This window comes from Somniosus microcephalus, unplaced genomic scaffold (genome assembly GCF_052327205.1).
Source record: "Somniosus microcephalus isolate GS21.2 unplaced genomic scaffold, FLI_Smic_1.0 unresolved_chr6, whole genome shotgun sequence".
Lineage (NCBI taxonomy): Eukaryota > Metazoa > Chordata > Chondrichthyes > Squaliformes > Somniosidae > Somniosus > Somniosus microcephalus.
Window position 1 is genome coordinate 24,504,211 of NW_028225184.1, and position 24,720 is coordinate 24,528,930.

A 24,720-nucleotide genomic window follows, 5' to 3' on the forward strand; every position below is an offset into this window, starting at 1 on the left:
GAGGACCAGCACCCACAATGCCCATTGTAAGTGCCATGGTACCCGCAATGCACGGGCTGTCTGAACCTCTACTCACTTAGCCCAGGGCCAGTGACTCTGTAGCCACAATGCCCAGGGTCAGTGGCTCTATATCCACAATGTCCAGGGTCAGTGATGCTGGACCCACAATGCCCAAAATCAGTGACCCAGTACCACAATGCCCAGGGCCAGTGACTCTCTACCCACAATGCCCAGGGTCAGTGACTCTCTACCCACAATGCCCAGTGTCAGTGACCTGCACCCACAATGCTCAGGATCAGCGACCTGCACCCACAATGCCCAGGGTCAGTGACCCAGTTCCCACAATGCCCTTGGGTCACTTACCCAGTACCCACAATGCACAGTGTCAGTAGCCCTGTAATCACAATGCCCAGTATCAGTGACCCTGTACCCATAATGCCCAGTGCCAGTGTCCCTGTACCCTCAATGCACAGAGTCAGTAGCCCTGTAATCACAGTGCCCAGTGTCAGTGACCCTGTACTCACAATGCACAGTGTCAGTGACCCACAAATCACAATGCCCAGTGTCAGTGATCCTGTACCCATAATGCCCAGTGCCAGTGTCCCTGTACCCCCAATGCACAGTGTCAGTACCCCTGTAATCACAATGCCCAGTGTCAGTGACCCTTTACCCATAATTCCCAATGCCAGCGACCCTGTACCCACAATGCAGTGTTAGTAGCCCTGTAATCACAATGCCCAGTGTCAGTGACCCTGTACCCACAACGCAGTGTCAGTAGCCCTGTAATCACAATGCCCAGTTTCAGTGACCCTGTACCCACAATGCAGTGTTAGTGATGCTGTAATCTCAATATCCAGTGTTAGTGACCCTGTACCCATAATTCCCAGTGCCAGCGACCCTGTACCCACAATGCAGTGTCAGTAGCCCTGTAATCACAATGCCCAGTGTCAGTGACCCTGTACCCACAATGCAGTGTTAGTGATGCTGTAATCTCAATATCCAGTGTTAGTGACCCTGTACCCATAATGCCCAGTGCCAATGACACTTTAGTCACATTGCCCAGTGTCAGGGACCCTGTACTGATAATGCCCAGTGTCAGTGACCCTGTAATAACAAAGCCCAGGGTCAGGGGCGCGGATAGAACAATGCCCAGGGTCAGTGACCCTGTACCCACAATGCGCACAGTCAATGAAACGTTTCTCACAATGCCCAGTTTCAGTGAACCTGTAACTACAATTGCCAGGGTCAGTGAACCTGTACCACAATGCCTCATGGCCCATCCCCCTTGCAGTCTGTCCCGTTTCCGTTCCAGCTACCTCGGCGATGAAACCATTGACCAATCTGCCTGTGATGTGCCCACGATCTGCTCTGTGGCCAGAATCTACTTGGCCCAGGTTCCCGACATTGCCAAGTCTGCCACAACGGAGGATGGAGGAGGAAAAACACTAGAGATTAGGGCCCGAATCTGGGCAGGAAAAGCTCAAGCTCTATCCTCGGCCTGTGTTCAGTTTACCTGTTTGCACATCTGGTGTGGGACTGAGCCCCACACACACAGAGCTGGAAAGGCACTGGCTCCATCCCTGGTCTGAGCTGATTTGACACCCTGCTCTACCCTTTGCTTCCAGAGGTGATCTTACCTCGCTGTGGAGCATGTCGAAGGCTCGAATTCTCAATCTCCTGCATCTCAGCCAGCAGGTCGTCCATCTTGGACGTCTGTGGTCCATGGGGCAGCAGCGCAGCAGTCAGGAACTCCGAGACAAACTGTAAGAGAGAGAGAGTCAGCAATTAGACATCAGCAATGATGGGTGCCCATGAACTGCCCCTCCCAGACACAACAACCATGTTTGTCCTCCTCAACTCTGTAGCAGATCGCAGTGGCTTGGAGACTTGCAATCAGGCATGGACTGTTTGGGCTGAATGGCTTGTTTCAGTGCCGTGTACCCTATGTGTATCAGCGAAGAGATATTTTATAATTTTGAGGGAGATGGAGAGAGAAAGCGGAGGGAGTGAGGGAGGGACAGGGACACAGAGGGGGAGGAGGAGGTAGTGAGGGAGAGAGCAGATGGGGAGATACAAATATTATAGATATTCATCTATTTGCATCATTGAATGATGTTATTTATTATGCATTTATAACAGATCTATAATGGGTGTACAATTGGGAAATGAAATGTTACACAGGTAACTGTGAAGTATTACACTTTGGTAAGAAAAATAAGGAGGCCACATAACACTTGGAAGATAAGAATCTAAATGGAGGAGCAAAATAATCTCGGAGCACAAACACACAAATCACTGAAAGTACCGACATCGGTTAATGAGGCCGTAAAAAGCAAACCAAGGCACTAGGGTTTATTTCTAGGGGGTAGAATTGATAAGTAGTTAAGTTATGCCAAACCTGATTCGAACCCTGGTTAGACCAGACTTAGACTACTGCATACAGGTGTGGTTCCCATATTAAAAAAAGGATATAGAGGCAGAGAAGATTTACAAGGATGATCCCAGAAATGCGATGGTGAACCTATCAGAAAAGGATAAACAGGCTGGGAAAGCTGAGGGGCGAAAAATATGAAAAATGTTGATGGAGTAGATACAGAGAGAATGTTACCCCTGGTGGGGAAGAGCAAGACTACAGGCCATCAATATAAGATAGTCACCAAGAAATCAAATAGGGAATTCAGAAGAAACTTCTTTACCGAGAGTAGTGAGAATATGGAACTCGCTTCCACAGGGCGTGATTGAAGTAAACAGCATTGGTGCATTTAATGGGAGGCTAGATTAGCAGATAAGGGAAAAGGCAATAGAGGGTCACTCTATTAGAGATAGATGAGGAAAGACGGGAGGAGGCGCGAGTGGAGCATAAACTCTGGCATGGAATGGTTGGGCCAGATGGCCTCTTTCTGTGATGTATATCCTATATAATCCCAGCTGCTGCAGTGACACCTCTGGCAGGAGTCCAGACCAGGTATTGAGGGACTGGAGTCATGTGCAGTCCCAGACATGGTATTGAGGGTCTGGAATCAGGTGTAGACCCGGACCAGGTAGGGAGGGACTTGAGTCAGGTGCAGGCCCTGACCCGGTATCAAGGGACTGGTGTATGGTGTGGGCCCAGACCGGGTAATGAGGGACTGGAGTCAGGTGTAGGCCCAGACTGGGTAAAGAGGGACTGGAGTCAGTTGTAGGCCCAGACCGGGTATTGAGGGACTGGAGTCTGGTGTTGGCCCAGGCTGGGTAGTGAGGGGCTGGACACAGGTGTGCGCCCAGACTGGGTAGTGAGGGGCTGGAGTCAGGTGTTGGCCCAGGCTGGGTAGTGAGGGACTGGAGTCAGGTGTACGCCTAGACTGGGTAGTGAGGGACTGGAGTCCTGTGTGGGCCCAGACCGGGTAGTGAGGGACTGGAGACAGGTGTAGGCCTAGTTATGGGTAGTGAGGGGCTGGAGTCAGTTGTGGGCCGAGACTGGGTATTGAGGGACTGGAGTCTGGTGTTGGCCTAGACTGGGTAGTGAGGGACTGGAGTCAGGTGTAGGTCCAGACAGGCTAGTGAGGGACTGGAGTCAGGTGTTCGCCTAGACTGGGTAGTGAGGGACTGGAGTCAGCTGTGGGCCCAGACTGTGTTGTGAGGGACTGGAGTCAGGTGTGTGCCCAGACCGGGTAGTAAGGGACTGGAGTCAGGTTTTGTCCCAGATCGGGTAGTGAGGGACTGGAATCAGGTTTGGGCCCAGACTGGGTAGTAAGGGACTGGAATCAGGTGTGGGCCCAGACTGGGTTGTGAGGGACTGGAATCAGGTTTGGGCCCAGACTGGGTAGTGAGGGACTGGAGTCAGGGGTGGGCCCAGACTGGGTAGTGAGGGACTGGAGTCAGGGGTGGGCCCAGACTGGGTAGTAAGGGACTGGAGTCAGGTGTGGGCCCAGACTGGGTAGTGAGGGACTAGAGTAAGGTTTGGGCCCAGACTGGGTAGTAAGGGACTGGAATCAGGTGTGGGCACAGACTGGGTAGTGAGGGACTAGAGTAAGGTGTGGGCCCAGACTGGGTAGTGAGGGACTGGAGTCAGTTGTAGGCCTAGACCAGCTCATGAGGGACTGGAGTCAGGTGAATGCCAAGACTGGGTTGTGAGGGACTGGAATCAGGTGTGGGCCCAGACTGGGTTGTGAGGGACTGGAGTCAGGTGTGGGCCCTGACTGGGTAGTAAGGGACTGGAGTCAGGTGCGGGCACAGACTGGGTAGTGAGGGACTAGAGTAAGGTGTGGGCCCAGACTGGGTAGTAAGGGGCTGGAATCAGGTGTGGGCACAGACTGGGTAGTGAGGGACTAGAGTAAGGTGTGGGCCCAGACTGGGTAGTGAGGGACTGGAGTCAGTTGTAGGCCTAGACCAGCTCATGAGGGACTGGAGTCAGGTGAAGGCCAAGACTGGGTAGTGAGGGACTGGAGTCAGGTGTAGGCCAACACTGGGTAGTGAGGGACTGGAGTCAGGTGTAGTCATTGACTGGGTAGTGAGGGACTGGAGTCCTGTGTGGGCCCAGACCGGGTAGTGAGGGACTGGAGTCAGGTGTGGGCACAGACTGGGTAGTAAGGGACTGGAATCAGGTGTGGGCCCAGACTGGGTAGTAAGGGACTGGAGTCAGGTGTGGGCACAGACTGGGTAGTAAGGGACTGGAGTCAGGTGTGGGCCCAGACTGGGTAGTGAGGGACTGGAGTCAGGTGTGGGCACAGACTGGGTAGTGAGGGACTAGAGTAAGGTGTGGGCCCAGACTGGGTAGTAAGGGACTGGAATCAGGTGTGGGCACAGACTGGGTAGTGAGGGACTAGAGTAAGGTGTGGGCCCAGACTGGGTAGTGAGGGACTGGAGTCAGTTGTAGGCCTAGACCAGCTCATGAGGGACTGGAGTCAGGTGAAGGCCAAGACTTGGTAGTGAGGGACTGGAGTCAGGTGTAGGCCAACACTGGGTAGTGAGGGACTGGAGTCAGGTGTAGTCATTGACTGGGTAGTGAGGGACTGGAGTCCTGTGTGGGCCCAGACCGGGTAGTGAGGGACTGGAGTCAGGTGTGGGCACAGACTGGGTAGTAAGGGACTGGAATCAGGTGTGGGCCCAGACTGGGTAGTAAGGGACTGGAGTCAGGTGTGGGCACAGACTGGGTAGTAAGGGACTGGAGTCAGGTGTGGGCCCAGACTGGGTAGTGAGGGACTGGAGTCAGGTGTGGGCACAGACTGGGTAGTGAGGGACTAGAGTAAGGTGTGGGCCCAGACTGGGTAGTAAGGGACTGGAATCAGGTGTGGGCACAGACTGGGTAGTGAGGGACTAGAGTAAGGTGTGGGCCCAGACTGGGTAGTGAGGGACTGGAGTCAGTTGTAGGCCTAGACCAGCTCATGAGGGACTGGAGTCAGGTGAAGGCCAAGACTTGGTAGTGAGGGACTGGAGTCAGGTGTAGGCCAACACTGGGTAGTGAGGGACTGGAGTCAGGTGTAGTCATTGACTGGGTAGTGAGGGACTGGAGTCCTGTGTGGGCCCAGACCGGGTAGTGAGGGACTGGAGACAGGTGTAGGCCTAGTTACGGGTAGTGAGGGACTGGAGTCAGCTGTGGGCCCAGACTGGGTAGTGAGGGGCTGGAGTCAGGTGTGGGCCCAGACCGGGTAGTGAGGGACTGGAGACAGGTGTAGGCCTAGTTACGGGTAGTGAGGGACTGGAGTCAGCTGTGGGCCCAGACTGGGTAGTGAGGGGCTGGATTCAGGTGTGGGCCCAGACTGGGTAGTGAGGGACTGGAGTCAGGTGTAGGCCTAGTTACGGGTAGTGAGGGACTGGAGTCAGCTGTGGGCCCAGACCGGGTAGTGAGGGACTGGAGACAGGTGTAGGCCTAGTTACGGGTAGTGAGGGACTGGAGTCAGCTGTGGGCCCAGACTGGGTAGTGAGGGACTGGAGTCAGGTGTAGGTCCAGACAGGGTAGTGAGGGACTGGAGTCAGGTGTAGGCCCAGACTGGGCAGTGAGGGACTGGAGTCAGGTGTAGGCCCAGACCGGGTAGTGAGGGACTGGAGTCAGGTGTAGGCCCAGACTGGGTAGTGAGGGACTGGAGCCAGGTGTGGGCCCAGACCGGGTAGTGAGGGACTGGAGTCAGTTGTGCGCCCAGACTGGGTAGTGAGGGGCTGGAGTCAGGTGTGGACACTGTCTGGGTAGTGAGGGACTGGAGTCAGGTGTGGGCCCAGACCGGGTAGTGAGGGACTGGAGTCAGTTGTGCGCCCAGACCGGGTAGTGAGGGACTGGAGTCAGTTGAGCGCCCAGTCCGGGTAGTGAGGGACTGGAGTCAGGGGTGAGCCCAGACTGGGTAGTGAGGGATTGGAGTCAGGTGTGGGCACAGACCGAGTAGTGAGGGACTGGAGTCAGGTGTGGGCACAGACCGGGTAGTGAGGGACTGGAGTCAGGTGTAGGCCCAGACTGGGTAGTGAGGGAATGGAGTCAGGTGTATGCCCAGACTGGCTAGTGAGGAACTGGCGTCAGGTGTAGGTCCAGACCCGGTAGTGAGGGACTTGAATAAGGTGTAGGTCCAGACCGTGTAGTGAGGGGCTAGAGTCAGGTGTAGGCCCGGATCGGGTAGTGAGGGACTGGAGCCAGGTGTAGCTTCAGGCCGGGTAGTGAGGGGCTTGAGTCAGGTGTTGGCCCAGACCGGATAGTGAGTGACTGGAGTCAGGTGTTGGCCCAGACCGGGTAGTGAGGGACTGGAGTCAGGTGTGGGCCCAGACCCGGTAGTGAAGGACTGGAGTCAGGTTTTGCCGAGGCTGTGTAGTGAGGGACTGGAGTCAGGTGTAGGCCCAGACCGGGTAGTGAGGGACTGGAGTCAGGTTTTGGCCCAGACTGGGTAGTGAGGGACTGGAATCAGGTGTAGGTTCAGGCCGTGTAGTGAGGGACTTGAGTCAGGTGTAGGCCCAGATTGTGTAGTGAGGGGCTAGAGTCAGGTGTGGGCACAGACCGGGTAGTGAGGGGCTAGAGTCAGGTGTGGGCACAGACCGGGTAGTGAGGGGCTGGGGTCAGGTGTAGGCCCAGACTGGGTAGTGAGGGACTGGTGTCAGGTGTGGGCACAGACCGTGTAATGAGGGACTGGTGTCAGGTGTAGGCCCAGGCCGGGTAGTGAGGGACTGGAGTCAGGTGTGGGCACAGACCATGTAGTGAGGGACTGGAGTCAGGTGTGGGCACAGACCGTGTAGTGAGGGACTGAAGTCAGGTGTAGGTCCAGACCGTGTAGTGAGGGGCTGGAGTCAGGTGTGGGCCCAGACCGTGTAGTGAGGGGCTGGAGTGAGGTGTGGGCACAGACCGTGTAGTGAGGGACTGGAGTCAGGTGCAGGTCCAGACCGTGTAGTGAGGGACTGGAGTCAGATCTGGGCACAGACCGTGTAGTGAGGGACTGGAGTCAGGTGTGGGCCCAGACCGGGTAGCGAGGGGCTAGAGTCAGGTGCGGGCACAGACCGTGTAGTGAGGGACTGGATTCAGATGTAGGTCCAGACCGTGTAGTGAGGGACTGGAGTCAGGTGTGGGCCCAGACCGGGTAGCGAGGGACTGGAGTCAGGTGTGGGCACAGACCGTGTAGTGAGGGACTGGAGTCAGATGTAGGTCCAGACCGTGTAGTGAGGGACTGGAGTCAGGTGTGGGCACAGACCGTGTAGTGAGGGACTGGAGTCAGGTGTAGGTCCAGACCGTGTAGTGAGGGACTGGAGTCAGGTGTGGGCACAGATCGTGTAGTGAGGGACTGGAGTCAGGTGTGGGCCCAGACCGCGTAGTGAGGGCTAGAGTCAGGTGCGGGCACAGACCGGGTAGTGAAGGGCTGGACTCAGGTGTTGGCCCAGACCGGGTAGTGAGGGGCTGGAGTCAGGTGTATGTACAGACTGGGTAGTGAGGGGCTGGGGTCAGGTGTTGGCCCAGACCGGGTAGTGAGGGGCTGGAGTCAGGTGTTGGCCCAGACCGTGTAGTGAAGGTCTGGAGTCAGGTGTAAGCGCAGACCGGGTAGTCAGGGATTGGTGTCAGGTGTAGGTTCAGGCCAGGTAGTGAGGGACTGAAGTCAGGTGTAGGCCCAGACTGGGTAGTGATTTGAAATGTGTAAATGAATCGGCTCCCACTTCTCATTATTATTGTCAGAACGACCAATTTGCATCATCTGTTATTCCCAAAACTTATTAAAATGATGCTATTCTATGGTTTGTGGGGTTTTTAATATACATCTGTGCAATATCTGGTGTAAAGTCATAGAGTCATAGAGTCATAGAGTTTTACAGCACAGAAAGAGGCCCTTCGGCCCATCGTGTCTGCGCCGCCCATCCATCCCTGTCCAGTCTAATCCCATTTTCCAGCATTTGGTCCGTAGCCTTGTATGCAATGGCATTTCAAGTGCTCATCCAAATGCTTCTTGAATGTTGTGAGGGTTCCTGCCTCCACCACCCTTTCAGGCATTGAGTTCCACATTCCAACCACCCTCTGGGTGAAAAAGTTCCTCCTCAAATCCCCTCTAAATCTCCTGCCCCTTACCCTGAATCTATGCCCCCTTGTTATTGACCCCCCCACTAAGGGGAAAAGTTCCTCTTTATCTACCCTATCTATGCCCCTCATTATTTTGTACACCTCAATCAGGTCCCCCCCTCAGCCTTCTCTGCTCCAAGGAAAACAACTCCAGCCTGTCCAGCCTCTCTTCATAGCTGAGGCGCTCCATCCCAGGTAACATCCTGGTGAATCTTCTCTGCACCCTCTCCAAAGCAATCACATCCTTCCTATAGTGAGGCGACCAGAACTGCACACAGTACTCCAGCTGTGGCCTCACCAGCGTTTTGTACAGCTCCATCATAACCTCCCTGCTCTTATATTCTATGCCTCGGCTAATGAAGGCAAGTATCCCATATGCCTTTTTAACCACCTTATCTACCTGCTCCGCTGCCTTCAGGGATCTATGTACATGTACACCAAGGTCCCTCTGACCCTCTGTACTTCCTAGGGTCCTACCACTCATTGTGTATTCCCTTGCCTTATTTGTCCGTCCAAAATGCATCACCTCGCACTTTTCAGGGTTAAATTCCATTTGCCACTTTTCCGCCCATCTGACCAACCCGTTTATATCGTCCTGTAGCCGGAGGCTTTCCTCCTCGCAATTTACCACCCCACCAATTTTCGTGTCATCTGCGAACTTACTGATCATACCTTTTACATTCTCATCCAAATCATTTATGTAGATCACAAACAATAAGGGACCCAGCACCGATCCCTGAGGTACCCCACTGGACACAGGCTTCCAGTCACAAAAGCAACCTTCGACCATCACCCTCTGCCTCCTGCCACTCAGCCAGTTTAGGATCCAACGCGCCAAGGCACCCTGGATCCCATGGGCTCTTACCTTCTTGACCAGTCTCCTATGCGGGACTTTGTCAAAAGCTTTACTGAAGTCCATGTAAACCACATCCACAGCATTTCCCTCATCCACCCCACTAGTCACCACCTCGAAAAATTCGATCAGATTTGTTAGACATGATTTACCCTTGACAAAGCCATGCTGACTATCCCCGATTAATCCTTGCCTCTCCAAGTGGAGATTAATTTTGTCCCTCAGAATTTTTTACAATAATTTCCCCACCACAGATGTTAGACTCACTGGCCTGTAATTCCCTGGTTTATCCCTGCTACCCTTCTTGAATAATGGTACTACGTTAGCTGTTCTCCAGTCCTCTGGTACATCCCCTGTGGCCAGAGAGGTTCTGAAAATTAGTGTCAGAGCCCCTGCAATCTCCTCCCTTGCCTCCCACAGCAGCCTGGGATACATCTCGTCCGGGCCTGGGGATTTATCCACTTTTTGGCCCGCTAAAACCGCTAGCACCTCCTCCCTCTCGATGCTAATATGTTCGAGTATGTCACAGTCCCCTTGCCCGATTTCTATGTCTGCATCGTCTTTCTCCATAGTGAACACAGATGCAAAAAATTCATTTAAAACCCCGCCTACATCCTCTGGCTCTACACACAGATTGCCACTTTGGTCCCTAATGGGCCCTACCCTTTCCCTGGTTATCCTCTTGCCCTTCATATACTTATAAAACATCTTAGGATTTTCCTTTATTTTGCTCGCCAGTGTTATTTCATGGCCCCTCCTCGCCCTCCTAATTTCTTTTTTAAGTATGCCCCTGCACTTTTTATACTCCTCTAGGGCTTCTTCTGTCTTTAGTCTTTTGTAACTGCCAAAAGCCCCCCTTTTATTTCTAATGCATTTTTGTATATCCCTTGTCATCCAAGGTTCCCTTTGCTTGTTGGTCCCACCCTTGACCTTTACAGGAACATGTTGGCGTTGTACTCTCTCTATTTCCCTTCTGAAAGTCTCCCACAGTTTTGATGTGGATTTTCCTATAAGCAGCTGCTCCCAGTCCACTTTGGCCAGATCCTGCCTTATCATATTAAAATCGGCCTTCCCCCAATTTAGAACCCTTATTTCCGGGCCGTCTTTTTCTTTTTCCATGACCACCTTAAATCTCACCGAATTATGGTCACTGTCGCCAAAATGCTCTCCTACTGACACTTCCACCACTTGCCCGGCTACATTCCCCAGAATTAGGTCCGGTACCGCCCCCTCTCTTGTAGGACTTTCTGCATGTTGGCTCAAAAAGCTCTCCTGGATGCACTTTAAGAATTCTGCACCCTCTAAGCCTTTCACACTCTGACTGTCCCAATTTATATTGGGGAAGTTGAAATCCCCCACTATATTGTTGTCTAAAGAGTCTTACAGTGAAATTGGAAACATGCTGCTGTTCAGTGACTGTTATTAATGTGACTCACCCTGGAACCGACATGTCTCTGCTTTTTATTAATTACAGTGAGCTGAGCCCAACAGATTTACACAAGTCTCCCATTATCATTTCTGAGATCACAGAACAAATTTTAAAAGATTCCCCAAACTAACACTAAGCTCAATTCGACAATTCGCTCCCTTTCAATTCAATCATTAACTGATTGATTGAAGTAAGATATAACCACAGCTGGAAATGTAACCTGTCTTGTTTAACACTGGGATTCAGGTTCACTGTTACTGGTGGAAATTTCAATGGGATCCTGTGTTGGACAGAGTCAGCTCAGTGCCAGAACATTAAACTATATAATCTAGATTTTAACAGTGTAGGCAAAACATTCAGATAAATCTCCATCCCCCACAATGAGGGACAGTCGATGTTGTCTGGGTTCTGCGGTATTAGGGGTGATAGGGTTTTTCACAGTGATTCTGCATAGACTGAACTTATAAAGAGGAATAGTGAATCCCTGAATGGTGCTGCTCACAATGGCGAGAATCTGTTGCCGTATTTTGAAAGCCCTGATATTATTAGCACCGGTCCACCCAGCAGTCTACATTTTCAATCCTGCAGAGTGAACCCGATTCCCACAGTCCAACCTCGCTCAGTGAGATGAACATCTAGTAGTTTTGTACAGTCAGAGCTTTAATGATTAAATGATAGGAGTTGATTTATTGATGGGAGAAACATACAGATCTGTGATATATTTTAAATATATTCTATTATAATTAACATTGGAAAGAATATTCTCTGACCTGCTGTGTCCAACTGACTGGAATTAATAACAAGCAGAGACAAATAGTTCCCATGGAGACTGGTGTCAATTACAGTCACTGAACCACTGAAATTAACCCATTCTAGCCCGGCACATTATATATCAAATAGAAAGGAGATTATTTTATATCTATATTAATATTAGACATGTGTTGCCCGTCTGTAAGGTGAACTCCCCAAAGAACTGAATATTATTTCACTAGCATTGGGAATAATAGAAAATATGAGCCCCACAGTCCGATAGCATTGCATTGAGAGCTGAGATTTAGGTACAGAGTAGTTCACATCAAATTCTCTGGTGCAGGTCAACCTAATGATCAGTTTGATTCAGCAAATCTGGAGTGTTGAAAACTGATCTTTGGGAGACGTGGATTGTCCTGATTGCCCCTCCTCGATATCTTTATTTAGATATTTTCAGTTCTGTAATAATCATGAACGGCAATAATGCCTGATGCTGCTGTGACCAACTGACTGGTACTACTATGACCCTGTAAGCTGCGAGTCTCACTGTCGGTTTCAACACAAGCAACAGAAATCATCGCTTCTCACAGAACATGTGGGAAGATTTGATAGTTATTTAGAAATGTCACTGACTTCACATCTACTGTCACTACCCATTCTGATATGTCACTGGCATCACTTATACTGTCACTATCCATTCTGTAGTCCACGAACCTCACTTGCACCATCATTCCACATCCAGGCACATTACTGACCACACTTGTACTGTCAATACAAACCGAGCTGCATTACTGACAGATATTGTACTGTCATTACAGCTCTAGAAATATCTCTGACATACATTGTACTGCCATTACACATTCCGAGACATTACTTACCTCAATTGTTCAGTCACTGATCTTACGCTAATATTCACTACCCTTCCTGATACATCACTGAACTGACCTGTGTTATCAATGCCCATCCAGCTAAATCACTGAGCTCACTCATAATGACACTATGCAGCCAGGTTTATCAATTCAATTCAATTCAAATCGCTTTATTGGCATGACAAAGTACATCTTATGTTACCAAAGCATCGAAGAACATTCATGGTTGTACACAAAAATTCAGATCTATCCATACAGTGTATAAACAGATATATCCCTGAGTGTATAAATATACATTCATATAATTTGTATATACTCTTTTCCTATATTTAGTGGTTGTCCCTCTGTTTATGGCAAGCTGTAACATAGTGTGCCGCTAAGGTTACACAATTTCTCTCTTCCCCTAGTAGGTATGGGAGTTTTTGGTTGTCCTTCAAATTTCTGAATTCCGGGCATATTTTTGTGAATTTTGGGTTGAAATTCTCCCTTATGACCTGATATATTCTACAAGCTGTGAGGAAGTGCATCTCTGTCTCCACCACTCCCTGACTGCAGTGAGAGCATATCCTGTCATCTTTTGGTAGCCGGGTCTGCCTGTGTCTACCTTTTTCGATCGACAGGCTATGTTCCCTAAGTCTGTACATTGCCAAGGTTTTTCTCAGTTTGCTATCCTTTACCATGGTCAGGTAATCAGCCATGTTATATTGTCTGTTTCGGGCCAAGTGGCAATTGAGTTTGCTTTCGGTTTTTGTTGTTTCTGTCCAATATGACAGATATGTTTCCTTTTGCTTAGCGACGATTGTGTTGGGTCGAATTATTTGTGTTACGCTGTCACTGTCCTGGGGCTGGTTATTATTAGTAGTGTTAGTAGCTACTTCACTGAGTCACAGGACTAGTTGACTGAGGGTATTCTTCTTTATGGTCCTCTCTTGGCATTTCAGGGCTTCGTAATCATAGCATTGGGGGTTGCTCATTTCTAGGTGTTTCCAAAATTTAGTGGCTCTTTTTTGGATAATGATTATTAATGGATATTGGCCTAGTTCTACCCTGCATGCAGTGTTTACGGTTTTCCTTTGAGTCCAGAGGATACTTTTACAGAATTCTGCATGTAGGATCTCAATTGGTTTATCACTGACCTCACTCATACTTTCACTACCCATCCAGGTTTATCACTGACCTCACTCATACTCTCAATTCTTATCCAGATTTATCACTGACCTCACTCATACTTTCACTACCCATCCAGATTTATCACTGACCTCACTGATACTGTCACTACCCATCCAGATTTATCACTGACCTCACTCATACTGTCACTACCCATCCAGATTTATCACTGACCTCACTCATACTGTCACTACCCATCCAGATTTATCACTGACCTCATTGATATTGTCACTACCCATCCAGATTTATCACTGACCTCATTAATACTGTCACTACCCATCCAGATACATGGCTCTCTCTATCATTACTCCTGATATCTCATGGATCCAGGGCAGCACTGTTCAATATAAATGATAAGTTCAAAATTACAGTAGATTTATACATTCATATAATTAAATACAGGACACAGAACCTCTTTTAGATTGTTTGAAATATCACAGGTGAGGAACCATGAAGTGAATTATAATAGAAATATAATCTGCTGACTTCCCCATTCCTGATTTATTTTGGAGTTTGACCAGTGAAATGTTTCAGTTTCTATGTGTGAGAATTGGATAGAAATTTTATGGAATTACATGATTACAATGGATCATGGAAATTATTTGACAGCTTTAAATGAATCGGCTCTCATTTCCCATCATTCCTGTCAGACCGAGCGATTTGCATCATCTGCTATTGCCAATCGTTATTAAAATGAACCTATTCTATGGTTTGTGTGGTTTTTATTATACATCTGCCCAATACCTGTTTTAAAGTATATTGTTGTGTAAAGAGTCTTAGAGTGAAAAGGGAAACTGCTGCTGTTCAATGACTTGAATTCATGTCACTCACTCTGGAACCTACATGTCTGTTTCTTATTAGTTACAGTAAGCTGACAACAGATTTACACACGTCTCCCATTATCATTTCTGAGATCACAGCATATATTTTAAAAGATTCCCCAAACTGAAGCTAAGCTCAAATAAAAATTAACTCCCTATCAATTCAATCATTACATTCACTGATTGAATGAAGTAAGAGGTGTAACCACGGCCTGGAATATAACCCGTCTTGTTAATGCTGGGATTCAGGTTCACTGTTACTGGTGGAAATTTCAAAGGGATCCTGTGTTGGTCAATGTCAGCTCAGTACCAGAACTCATTGAAATATATGAACCAGATTCTAACCAGAGCAGACAAAACTTTCAGATAAATCTCCATCCCCCGCAATGAGGGACATTCGATGTAGTCTGGGTTCTGCGTTATTAGGGGGATGCGAATTTACACACCGATGCTGTATAGACTGAACTTATAAAGAGGAATATTGAATCGCTGAAAGGTGCTGCTCACAATGGTGAGAATTTGCTACGATATTTTGAAAGTCCTGATATATTTTACCACCCGTCCACCCAGCAGTCTACATTTTCAATCCTGCAGAGTGAACGCGATTCCCACAGTCCAACCTGGCTCAGTGAGATGAACATCTCTTGGTTTTTTACTGTCAGGGTGTTTAATGATTAAATGATAGGAATAGTTTTATTGACGTGAGCAAAATGCAGATCTATTTTTATTATATCCATTATAATAAACATTGGAAAGAATACAGTATGTCCTTCTGTGTTCAACTTACTGGAAGTAATACAAGCAGAGACAAATAGTTCCCATGGAGACTGGCATTAATTACAGTCAATGAACGGCTGAAATTAACCTGTTCTGGTCTGGCACATCAAATAACAAATATAAAGTATATTCTTTTATATCTATATTAATATTAGGCAGACATTGCCCGTCTGCAAACTGAACTCCCCAAATAACTGAATATTATTTCACTAGAATTTGGAATAACAGAAAATATGAGCCCCACAGTCCGATAGCATTGCATTGAGAGCAGAGATTTAGTTATAAATTCCAAATAATTTCGGTGATAAATTCTAATCCAGTCATTTCAGCGAGTGTCTATCCAATTCTCCCGGTCAGTGTACCCTCAGATACTGTCCCTGAACCATGGAGCATGTCAGTTCACAACTATAGTTCACTGGTCCTGTTCGACCTGATGATTAGTTTGATTCAGCAAATCTGGAGTGTTCAGAAGCTGATCTTTGGGAGAAGTGAATTGTCCTGATTGCCCCTCCTCGATATCTTTATTTAGATATTTTCAGTTCGGTAATAAACATGAGCGGAACAATGTCTGATGCTGCTGTGACCAACTGACTATCACTAATAGACCCTCTGAGTTGACAGTCTCACTGCCGGTTTCAACACAAGCAACATAAGTCATCGCTTCTCACAGAACATGCAGGAAGATTTGATAGTTATTTAGAAATGTCACGGACTTCACACCTACTGTTACTACCCATTCCGATATGTCACTGACCTCACTTATACTGTCAATATCCATTCTGTAGTCCAGGAACCTCACTTGCACCATCGATCCACATCCAGGTACATTACTGACCTCACTTGCACTGTCAATAACCATTCTGTAGTCCACGAACCTCACTTGCACCATCGATCCACATCCAGGTACATTACTGACCTCACTTATACTGTCACTATCCATTCTGTAGTCCAGGAACCTCACTTGCACCATCGATCCACATCCAGGTACATTACTGACCTCACTTATACTGTCAATAACCATTCTGTAGTCCATGAACCTCACTTGCACCATCGATCCACATCCAGGTACATTACTGACCTCACTTGTACTGTCAATACAAACCGAGCCGCATTACTGACAGATATTGTACTGTCATTACAACTCTAGGAATATCTCTGACATCCATTGTACTGCCACTACCCATTCCGAGACATTACTGGCCTGAATTGTTCAGTCACTGATCTCACTTAAATATTCTCTACCCTTCCTGATACATCAGTGAACTGGAACCTACTTGTCTCTGTTTCTGATTAGTTACAGTAAGCTGAGCAGAACAGACTTACACAAGTCTCCCATTATCAGTTCTGAGATCACAGAATGTATTTTAAATGATTCCCCAAACTAACTCTCAGCACAAATAAACAATTCGCTCCCAACAATACAATCATTAAATTCACTGATTGAATGATGTAAGAGATGTAATCACGGCCGGGAATATAACCTGCCTTGTTTAATGCTGTGGTTCAGGCTCACTGTTACTGGTGGACATTTCAGAGGGATCCTGTGTTGGACAGAGTCAGCTCAGTACCACAACATTAAAATATATGAACAGATTCTCAGCAGTGTAGACAAAACTTTCAGTTAAATCACCATCCCCTGCAATGAGGGACCATCCGTGTTGTATGTTTCTGCCTCATTAGGACAGTTGGGGATATTCACACTGATGCTGTGTAGACTGAACGCAGAAAGAGGAATAGTGAATCCCGGAAAGGTGCTGCTCACACTGGGGAAAATCTGGTGCAGTATTTTGAAAGTCCTGATATTATTAGCACCGGTCCACCCAGCAGTCTACATTTTCAATCCTGCAGAATGAACCCGATTCCCACAGTCCAACCTCGCTCAGTGTGATGAACATCTAGTAGTTTTGTACAGTCAGAGTTTTAATGATTAAATGATAGGAATTCATTTATTGATGTGAGCAAAATGCAGACCTGTGATATATTTTAAATATATTCCATTATAATAAACATTGGAAGGAATGCTCTCAGACCTGCTGTGTTCAACTGACTGGAATTAATAACAAGCAGAGGCAATTAGTTCCCATGGAGACTGGCGTCAATTACAGGCACTGAACGGCTGAAATTAACCCATTCTAGACGGGCACTTTATATATCAAATAGAAAGTATATAATTTTATATCTATATTAAAATTGAACAAGTATTGCCCGTCTGTAAGGTGAACTTCCCAAGAGCTGAATATTATTTCACTCGCTATTCGGAAGTTCAGAGTTTAAGAACCCCACAGTCTGACCTACTGGCCGGAAGTCACAGCAGCTTTTCAGTGACAGATTTCTGGTAATTTCGGTGATAAATTAAAATCCTGTCATTTCAGTGGTTATCCAATTCACCCACAGCAGATAAACACAGGCACCGTCCCTGAACGATAGAGCAGGTCAGTTCACAAATAAACTCTGATACACACTCTTAGATCAGACACAAGGAGGTCATACAGACTCACACACACTCACTGTTAGATCAGAGACAAGGAGCTCCTTCAGAGTCCCATACATACACTGTTAGATCAGAGACCAGGAGCTCATTCAGAATCCCACACATTCACTGTTAGATCAGAAACAAAGTGTCCATTCAGACTCCCACAAAAATACTGGTAGCTCAGAGACCAGGAGCTCATTCAGACTCCCACACATGCTCTTAAAACAGAGACCAGGATCCCATTCAGACTCCCACGCACACACTGTTAGATCACAGACCAGGAGCCCATTCAGTCTCCCATACACACACTGTAAGATCAGACACCAGGAGCTCATTCAGACTTCCTCACACACACTCTTAGAACAGACACCAGGATCCCATTCAGGCTCCCACACACACACTGTTAGATCAGAGACCAGGAGCTCATTCAGACTCCCACAAACACACAATTAGATCAGAGACCAGGAGCACATTAAGACTCCCAAACACCCACTGTAGGATTAGAGACCAGGAGCTCATTCAGAGAACCACACACACAATGTTAGATCAGAGAGTAGGAGCCCATTCCGACTCCCACACACACACACACAATTAGATCAAAGAACAGCAGCCCATTCAGACTCCCACACACAAAATATTAAATCAGAGAACAGGTGCCCATGCAGACTCCCACAGAAACACTGTTAGATCAGACACCAGGCGCTAATTCAGACGCCCGAACACCAACTGTTATATCAGAAGCCAGGAGCCCTTTCAGACTCCCACACATTCACTGTTTGATCAGAGACAAAGAGTCCATTCAGACTCCCACAAAAATACTGGTAGCTCAGACACCAGGGGCTCATTCAGACTCCCTCACACACACTCTTAGAACAGCGACCAGGATCCCATTCAGACTCCCACCCACACATTGATAGATCAGATAACATGAGTTCATTCAGACTCCCACACACACACAGTTAGATAACAGACCAGGAGCCCATTCAGACTCCCATACACACACTGTAAGATCAGACACCAGGAGCTCATTCAGACTTCCTCAAACACACTCTTAGAACAGAGATCAGGATTCCATTCAGATTCCACACACACAATGTTAGATCAGAGTCCAGGAGCTCATTCATACTCAGATACACACACTGATAGATTAGACACCAGGAGCTAATTCAGACTCACACACACACACTGTTAGATCAGAGAGCAGGAGCTCATGCAGACTCCCACAAAAATAGTGGGACATCAGAGACCAGGAGCTCATTCAGACTCCCAGACACAGACTGTTAGATCAGACAGCAGGAGCTCATTCAGGCTCCCACACACACACCCTTAGGTCACAGACCAGGAGCCCATTCAGACTCGCTCACACATTCTGTTAGATCAGAGACCAGGAGTTCATTCCGATGCCCACGCTGACACTCTTAGATCAGAAACCAGGATCCCATTCAAAATCCCACACACACACAGTTAGATCAGAGACCAGAAGTTCATTCAGAATCCCACACACACACTGTTAGATCAGACACCAAGAGCCCATTCAGACTCCCAAACACACTGTTAGATCAGACACCAAGAGGCAATTCAGGCTCCCACACACACTGTTAGAGCAGAGACCAGGAGTCCATTCAGACTCTCACACACAAACTGTTAGATCAGACACCAAGAGCCCATTCAGACTCCCACACAGACTGTTAGACTAAAGACCAGGATCCAATTCATACTCCCACACACAAAGAGTTAGTGTCACAGATCAGGTGCCCTTTCAGACTCCCACACACACTGTTAGATCAGAGACCAGGAGCTCATTCAGACTCAAACACAAACTGTTAGATCAGAGACCAGGATATCATTCAGAGTCCCACACACACACACTGTTAAGTCAGAGACCAGGAGCCCATTCAGACTACCATACACTAATAGATCAGACACCAGGAGCTTATTCAGACTCCCACACTCACACACTGTTAGTTCAGAGACCAGGGTTCAAGCAGGCTCGCACACACAGACTGTTAGATCAGAGACCAGGAGCTCATTCAGACACCCACACACACTATTAGCTCAGACACCAGGAGCACATTCAGAATTCCACACAAACACTGTCAGATCAGAGACCAGGAGTTCATTGTGACTCACACACAGATACTGATAGATCAGAGACCAGGAGCTCATTCAGACTCACACATACACACTGTTAGATCAGAGACCAGTAGCCCATTCAGACTCCATCACAAACATTTTTAGATCAGAGACCAAGAGCTCATTCAGACTCCCACACAAGCACTGTTAGATCAGAGACCAGGAGATCATTCAGACTCCCACAGTCACACTGTTAGATCAGAGACCAGTAGCCCATTCAGGCTCCCACACAGACATTGAATGATCAGAGACCAAGAGATCATTCAGACTCCCACACACACACTGTATGATCCTAGACCAGGAGCACATTCAGACTCCCACACACGCACTGATAGATCACAGACCAGGAGATCATTCTGACTCCCACAGACAGACTGTTAGATCAGAGACCAGGAGCCCATTCAGACTCCCACACACACACTGTTAGATCAGAGACCAGGAGCTCATTGATATTCCCACACACAAACTGATAGATCATAGACCAGGAGCTCATTCAGACACCCACACACACACTGTTAAATCAGAGACCAGGAGCTCATTCAGAATCCCACACACACTGTTAGATCAAAGACCAGGAGTCCATTCAGACTCCCACGCACACACTGTTAGATCAGAAACCAGGAGCCCATTCAGACTCCCACACAAACACTGTTAGATCAGAGACCAGGAGCGCATTCAGACTGCCACACACACATTGTTAGATCAGAGACAAGGAGCTCATTCAGACTCCCCCACACACACTTTTTTATCAGAGACCAGGAGTCCTTTCAGACTCCAACACACTGCTAGATCAGGCACCAGGAGTAAATTCAGACTCCCCCACAACAACTTTTAATTGAGAGACCTGGAGACCATTCAGTCTCCCACACACACACTATTAGATCAAAGACCAGGAGCTCATTCAGATACATCTGCACACTGTTAGATCAGAGACCAGGATCCCATTCAGACTCCCATACGGACACGGCTAGTTCAGTGTCCAGGAGTTCATGCAGACTCCTACAAAAATACTGGTAGGTCAGAGTCCAGGAGCTCATTCAGACTCCCACACACACTGTTAGCCCAGACACCAGGAGCCCATTGAGACTCACACACACACACACTGTCAGATCAGAGACCAGTTGTTCATTCAGACTCACACACACACACTGATAGATCAGAGACCAGGAGTTCATTCAGACTCAAACTCACACTGTTAGATCAGAGACCAGGAGACCATTCAGCCTCCCACACACACTGTTAGATCAGAGACCAGGAGACCATTCAGCCTCCCACAGACACATTGTTAGATCAGAGACCAGGAGACCATTCAGACTCCTACACACTCTGTTGGTCAGAGAAAGGAACTCCTTCAGAATCCCACAGGAACACTGTTATATCAGAAGCCAGGAGCCATTTCAGAATCCCACACACTGATAGATCAGACACGAGGCATAAATTCAGACTCTCGCACAGCAACTGTTAATTCGGAGACCAGGAGCTCATTCTGACTCCCACACACACACCATTAGATCAAAGACGAGGAGCGTACTCAGACTCATCCACACACTGTTAGCTCAGAGTCCAGGAGCTCATTCAGACTCCCATACACAAAGCTAGTTCAGAGTCCAGGATTTCATGCAGACTCCTGCAAAAATACTGGTAGATCAGAGACCAGTAGCTCATTCAGAATCACACACACACAATCATAGATCAGGGAACAGGGGTTCATCCAGATTCAAACACACACCCTGTTTGATCAGGGACCAGGAGCCCATTCAGACTCCCACACACACACTGTTAGATCAGAGACCAGGAGCTCATTCAAACTCCCACACACACTTTTAGCACAGAAACCAGGAGCCCATTCAGACTCCCACACACACACTGTCAGATCAGAGACCAGGTGTTCATTCAGACTCACACACACACTGATAGATCAGAGAACAGGAGTTCATCCAGACTCAAACACACACACTGTTTGATCAGAGACTAGGAGCTCATCCCGACTCCCGCACACACACTGTTAGATCAGAGACCAGGAGCCCATTCAGACTCCCACACCCATACTGTTAGATCAGAGATCCGGACCCCATTCAGATTCCACACACCAACTGTTAATTCAGAGACCAGGAGCCCATTGAGACTCCCACACACATGTTGTTATATTAGACACCAGCAGTTCATTCAGACTCCCCCACACACACTTTTAGATTAGAGACCAGGAGCCAATTCTGACTACCACACACACACTGTTAGATCAGAGTCAGGAGCACACTCGGAATCCCACAAACACACTGTTAAATCAGAGACCAGGAGCCCATTCAAACAACCACACACACACTGTTAGATCAGAGACCAGGAGCCCATTCAGACTCCAACACACACAGATAGATCAGACACCAGGAGTAAATTCAGACTCCCGCACAGACACTGTTAAATCAGAGACCAGGAGCTCATTCAGACTACCACACACACACTGTTCGATCAGAGACAAGGAGCTCAATCATGTAATGATATCAGCAAATAGTGATGTTATTTGCCTGTTTGATTATCATGTCTTACCAGCATAGTTGCCTGATTGGTTGCTTGTGCCTGACCAGCAGAGGGCATGTGACCGAGAGAAGCAAGGCAGCTAGTTTAGTTTCAGTTTCGCTCTAGATGCATCACTAGCATAATGGTATCTCCTGAATGCTGTATCAAGAGTTGAACTGACTTTAGATTAAAACTCATTCTCTTTCATAAATGTCTCATCATTGAACCCACAAAGAAATCAATACATGGTGTCAGAAGTGACTGAAAGAAATGAAGAGAAAAAATCTGAAGTTAAATCAGCTCTCCACAAATTAGCAAGCCAAAAGAGAACATCGTTGCTTACCATTGGAGAATAGCTAACGAAGTGAAAAATGGAAGGTTTACACCCACCGGCGACGCTTCAGTTGACAGGTAATGTGGCTGAAAATTGGAGGAGGTTCAATCAACGTTTGGGGTTGTATTTATCAGCAATCGGAGCTGACAAGAAAAGTAATGAAAGGAAATCGTCACTGTTCTTACATCTCGTGGGTGATGAAGCACTGGAGGTGTATAATAACTTCACATTCGCTGTTGATGGAGACAAAATGAAACTAGATAAAATAATGGAACGGTTTGAGGCCTACTGCATACCATAACATAACGTGAAGTTTGAGAGGCACAGATTTTTCACATGTGTGCAGAAGACGGGTGAGACTATTGATCAGTATATGACTGAACTGAGAAACAGAAGCAAATCGTGTGGGTTTGGAGGACTGGCAGACTCGCAGATAAAAGGCAGACTGGTGTGTGGTATCCAGATAATGGTCTAAGGGAAAGACTGCTAAGAGAGCAAGATGTAGATCTGGGAAAAGCCATGGCACTGTGCAGGGCTACAGAGATTGTGAAGTTGCAGGCAAAGGAGCTGTTCAGTGACAGTAGCTGCAACGTGGATGCAGTGAGTAAGAAAGGACACAAACTGTTTAACAAAAAGAGCGACAATGTGAAAAAAGAGGCGTGGCCAGCGAACGAAAATGAAAGGGACAATCGAAAGTCATGTAGTCGATGCGGTACACAGCATCCACCAAAAAAGTGTTCAGCATGTGGTAAAAAATGCAATAGTTGCAACAAAAAGAACCATTATGCCCGTTGCTGTAAGAACCAAGCGCAACAAAGCAAGGTCCATGCAGTAGATGAAAGCGACATAGAGGAGTTCTATGTAGATGTTGTGTCTGAAAAAAAAAAGAAGAAAGAAACTGGATGTTGACACTAAAAGTGAATGACATACACATCCATTTAAATTGGATACTGGAGCACAAGTTAATGTGATATCAGAGACTGATTTTAAGAAAATTAGACCCAGACCAAAGATACATGGAATAAAAGTGAAAGTGACAGGATACTCAGGTACTGATATACCAGTGAAAGGATGATGCATTGTCAAAGTAACACACAAGGACAGAGAGCACATGCAAGCATTAATTGTGGTGCCAAAGGATGTGCAAGCCATACTAGGATTAAAAGCCTGTGAGAGACTGAACCTGGTAAAGTGAGTCCTCGTTGTGGAAAGCGAAGGAGAGACAGTCTATGATGAACTCGTGAAAGAGTACAACTACCTATTTAAGGCTCTAGGCTGCATTCCAGGAGAACACACGATCAGTGTAGATAAAAGTATGACACCGGTCATACATCCTTGCAGAAAAGTTCCGTTTGCTCTTCAAAAGCAACTGAAGGCAGAGTTGGACAGGATGGAAAGCCTGAACGTGATTGAGAAGATAGATGAGCCAACTGAGTGGGTGAGTTCCCTCGTCGTAGTGGACAAAAAGAATGGAAAGCTCAGCATTTGCCTGGATCCAAGAGATCTAAACAGAGCAATAAAGAGAGAGCACTTCAAGCTTCCTACACGTGAGGAAATCATGGTACGGTTTGCAAATGCAAAATATTTCAGCAAGTTAGATGCATCATCAGGATTTTGGCAGATGAAGCTGGACGAAGCAAGTTCAAGACTGTGCACTTTCAACAGTTGATTTGGCAGATACAGATTCCTAAGGTTATCATTTGGCATTGCCTCAGCTCCTGAAGTGTATCACAAGACTATCCATATGATCTATGAGCACCTGGAGGGAGTTGATACATCAAAGGATGATATCATAGTATGGGGAACCACGAGAACTGAGCATGATGAGAGACTGAAAAAAGTGCTGGAAGCAACAAGGAAAACAAACCTGAAGCTGAATAGAGAGAAATGCCAGCTCGGGGTGACAGAACTAACATTCGTGGGAGATATCCTTACCAGTGAGGGCATCAGACCAGATCCCAGAAAGGTGTCCGCCATTGAGAATATGCCGAAGCCACAATGCAAAAACGACGTGCAGAGGTTTAATGGAATGATCAACTACATGGGGAAATTCATATCCAACTTCTCAGAAAAGATGGTGCCACTGAGAAGACTAACTGAAAAGAA